At 37.9% G+C, this 4,639-nt stretch overlaps 1 pseudogene across 1 annotated transcript; it reads left to right on the forward strand.

The window, feature by feature from the left end:
* Positions 1–3,381: 3,381 nt before the first annotated feature.
* Positions 3,382–4,050, forward strand: LOC123837139 (large ribosomal subunit protein eL29-like; annotated as a pseudogene). Its single transcript, XR_006789152.3, has one exon. The product of XR_006789152.3 is annotated as a large ribosomal subunit protein eL29-like (transcript).
* Positions 4,051–4,639: the final 589 nt, after the last annotated feature.

Genomic DNA, 4,639 nt, shown 5'->3' on the forward strand with positions numbered 1-4,639 from the left:
AAATATGATCCCCAACTCTAATGTGCTCATGGTTGACATCATTGGTCAGTGTTAGTATTCTGTCATATTGAATCTGGTGATTGACTTTTTTCAACATCCTGTGCCATACTGTCATTATCATCAAAGCTGACGTACAAGGTGAAATCCATTTGATAACATTTCCTAGTAGTTAAAAATAATGTGCTTTGGTATCAGATTGCCTGGGTTCAAGTCCCAGCTCTACCACTTATGAACTGGAGAAATGACTTGGCCAAGACATTTAACTTTTCTAAGCCTCAGTTCTTTATGGGCTAATAATAATACCTACCCAAAAAGTTACTGTGAAATTAAATGAAATATTCTATGTAATGAGTTTAGAGTATGGCCTGATACTTAATACATGTTAGCTTTTATTACTGTTATTACTATTATTATTCATATGAAGTGTTTTTATTTGGAATATCCAGAGAAAGTTTGACCTATGATCCCAAATCTGTGAAAATCCCCTTTGCCTACAATTTCTTAAATTAAGAAAAAGTTTTATGGTTTCTTTGTAAGATTATGTGAGTAACCATTCTTGGAATCCTTGAATGTGAGGGCAGATTGGCTGGACCAGTTAATGATTAAAACCGGAACGAAAGAGATCATTGTCTATGCTGCACCACTTTATTAGGTGCTGGATAGTTGTACCGTGTGGACAAAGAATCTTGTTTTATTTTCTTTTGCTTTTAAACATCTAAAGAATCCATAGTGGTAGGAAACCTTAGCTAATTTGAAACTTTTCCTCATTCTGGCAGAATTGGATAGATTCTATGTCCAGCATCAAAAGTTATAGTTGAAATGCTCAGACTAGAAAAGTGACTGTTATTAGCTTTTCTTCCATGGGAAATCAGTCTTTAAAAGGGTAATTTAAAGAGAAAACAAAGGGCAGCCTGGCAGAGATACACATATCCACTTAGGGACAGATGGATCGAATCTGCACTTACATTGGTAGCCAATTAGGTAAGTGAAAACTTCTGCCTTGAGTGTTTTAGCTTCAAAAACTTGATATAACAGATGTTTGATTATAGTAACTGAAATTAGAAATAGAAGTATACTGCTATGTTGTCATTGGAAACTGGAAACTGGTGTGGTTTTTTGTTCCTTTCAAGTTTTTTGGCGCCCATTTTTTTGTGGGGAGAGATAAATGAAATTTGAATACGTTGTGTTATTAACAAATAAGTTATATAAAAATTTTGGTAAGGAGGAGGCCCAGGGTTGAGCTCACACTAAGGTGAGCAAGTCATTCATTCATTAATTATTCATCAATATTCATTAATTATTCCCAGTTATTTGTGAAAAATAATTAGGTAATAGTATGGTATAGTAGAAAGATTACCTTAAAGCCAGTCTGGATCACTGAAGCATTAATTAATTGATTAGTTAATAATAAAAATTATGAACAGTTTAATTAAAATTATAAAATTAAAAATTATTTAAAATAGTAAACATAATAAAAATAATTTATTAATAATAAAAAAGTATATGCTATTTCTTGACATTGGATGGAAAAATTAAATATGGTCTGAATGACAATAGTGAGTAGAGAATACAAAACCGGAGCCCAGAAGAGAGATGAGAGCTAGTCATGTATAATGGGTTCACTGCTTAAAGTGGAAGTTGAAGTAGAAACAGAGGAGGTAGACAAGGATGGAACATCAACATCCAGGGGAAGGCAAAAGGAAAGGAGTCAGCACTGATGGGACACATAAATGTTAATGAAGTGGCAGAGAGCAGGCTGAGGGAGAGGGCTTACACATTAAGAAAGTAGGGCTTCTGGTTCAAGGTGACAGGTTGGACATACGTATATCTCTTTTCCTTCCACAAATCCAATTGAAATAAAATCTAAAAGTACTAAGGGTAATACATTTATAGCAGTTCTCAAATGCAAGCCATTAATCTTGATGAATTTCTGAAAAGATGGAAGATAATGTGATATATTCAGAAATACAGGAGTAGGAGCCCAGCCCAGGTATGCACACACATGCACAGAGGCTGCCATGGAGAGAGAAACCATGCTCCCTGATGGCAATGCCTCAGAAATGCTCCCAACCTGGAGATAAAAGGTCCGGTTTCGGGAGTGGGTAGGGGTTAGAGATCAGGGGTGGTGCTTGTTGTTTGAACAGCTGTGCCAGTTACCACTTCTTCTAGTGCTACTTGTCAAAAAAAATTGGTTTGGGATTCCCAGAATAAGCTCTCTGCTCTCTACTCATGCTGTTTAAAAGAAAGGTATCTGTGGACTCAGAGCTCACAGTCCACACCTCTCAGTGAAGAGAGGCCTGGTGAGGAACAGGATTATATGCTGGCAGAAGGAACCCCAGCCAGAAAATGTCCCAAGTGAGGTAGCTTTCAGTTCATGATTTTAAATAGACAAATATCATATTAGAGGAAAAACAATCACACACACACACACACACACACACAGTATGAACCAGTGAACCAACCCTGAAAGAAACAGGTAATTCTGAACACAGAACATAATTTTATATGTCTTCGTAGATACTAAAGAACAAGAAGGGCTTACTAGAAAGTTTACATACAATGTCTGAAATTGAGAAAAATTAAAAAGAACTTCTGGAAAACCTGAGGAAATCTAGATACCAGGCTAGAAGAAAAATAGGAACATGTAGGAGAAAATTTTGAAGTCTTACAGGATCCATCCAGGGGAGTTATGATCTTTGGAAAAGTTTCAGGAAGAGAACAAAACATCCTAAAGAATTTACCAGAAAAATAATAATTAATTTTTTAGACATAAACACATATGTTCTCAGCTTCAAAGGGCACATAGAGTGAAGAGCAAAGAATGAAGAAGAAAGACCTCATCTAGACAGAGACTTGCAAAGGGTAAAGAGAGGATCTCAAAAGCCTCTACTTATTGCTTCTGATAAATGGGAATCGAACTTCTCATCAGAAACATTGTATGCTTGAAGACTGAGATCAGAGAAAAATATGATTTGGAACCTAAAATTAAATGCCCAGCCAAACTACCAATCGAGAGTTCAGGAAAACTAAGGACATTTTTAGCTATGCAAGACTTAGAAAATTTTACTACTCATAGACAATCCTCCTTGAAAGACTTGCTTACTGTTTATCCAACAAAATGACAGAGGAACTTGAAAAAGGGAAAAAGTGAGACCATGAAACAAAATACTTAATCTATTGTGTATTATGTTTATGTAGAAGAATTTCCCTGTCTTTAGGAAATATATACTACAATATTCAGAAATGATGGAACAAGCCAGCAACTTACTTTCAAATGGTTCAGAAAAAAAGAGTTTTATATTATATCTCCCAACTTTTCTGTAACTTTGTGATTATTTTGAAATGAAACAATTTTAAAAAATAAACTGAAGAGCTCTCTTTCTCTTCTGGTCCGAGGTGCTTCGGGAGCCGCGGTCTTCGGTGCAGACATGGCCAAGTCCAAGAACCACACCACGCACAACCAGTCATGAAAATGGCACAGACATGGCATCAAGAAACCCCGGTCACAAAGATACGAATCTCCTAAGGGGTAGACCCCAAGTTCTTGAGGAACATGCGCTTCGCCAAGAAGCACAACAAGAAGGGCCTGAAGAAGATGCAGGCCAACAAGGCCAAGGTCATTAGTGCACGTGCTGAGGCTATCAAGGCCCTTGTCAAGCCCAAGGAGGTCAAGCCCAAGATCCCAAAGGGCGGCAGCCGCAAGCTCAATCGACTTGCCTACATCGCTCACCCCAAGCTCGGGAAACGTGCTCGTGCCCGCATTGCCAAGGGTCTCAGGCTCTGCCGGCCAAAGTCCAAGGCCAAGGCTCAAACCAAGGCCCAGGCTGCGGCTCCGGCTCCAGCTCCAGCTCCAGCTCCTGCTGCAGCTCAGGCTCCCAAAGGTGCCCAGGCCCCCACAGAGGCTCCAGTGTAGAGGCTTGTGTCTGCCAGTGTGAGGACAGGACTGGTGTGACCCCTGGGCTTCTATCTGCATGGGGCTGGTGTCCTCCTTTGCTCTTTGTACAAATAAACCTGCGGCAGGCTCTGTCAAAAATAAATAAATAAATAAATAAAAAATAAACTGAAGAAAAGAAACTATAAAAGGTAAAAAAAAAAATGTCACTTTTTCAGAGAGACCCCCCCCAGGTGTGCCCTGCTCAAATTCTGTCCCATCCTCCATCCCCTAGCACTCTCTTATCACACCTTTCTAGCATCATCAACAATTGACTTTTCATTCTATATTTAATTTTTATGTTTCTTATTTTTTGCCTCTGCTTCATCATATAGAATAAACTTCATGAGGAACTGCTGTATCCCCTGAGCATGAAACAATGCTAAGAACATACTGATTTCTGGATAAATATTTGTTCAATGAACTAAAAATCTTGTTATTACAAGCACTAGTAATAAGTAAAATGTTAGTCTTTGTAAGTTATTAATCCTTTCCAAATACTAAAGTTGCATCTACTCAATAATGCCTGTTATTTGAGACCACCAATTTTTACTGCAATTTCTACATGAAAAGAAATCTAAATCTAAAAAATCTAAAATCTAAATCTAAAAAAGATTTTTGTCCCCTGGGATTTTCTTGAAAATGAAATGTCTTCTACAAGTCAATACGAGAGCGGAAAATGCTAATTTGCTCTCCGCAGAGGACTGA

This window comes from Mirounga angustirostris, unplaced genomic scaffold (genome assembly GCF_029215605.1).
Source record: "Mirounga angustirostris isolate CCGP_5_RB_7025 unplaced genomic scaffold, mMirAng1.0.hap1 SCAF_8, whole genome shotgun sequence".
Classification (NCBI taxonomy): Eukaryota; Metazoa; Chordata; class Mammalia; order Carnivora; family Phocidae; genus Mirounga; species Mirounga angustirostris.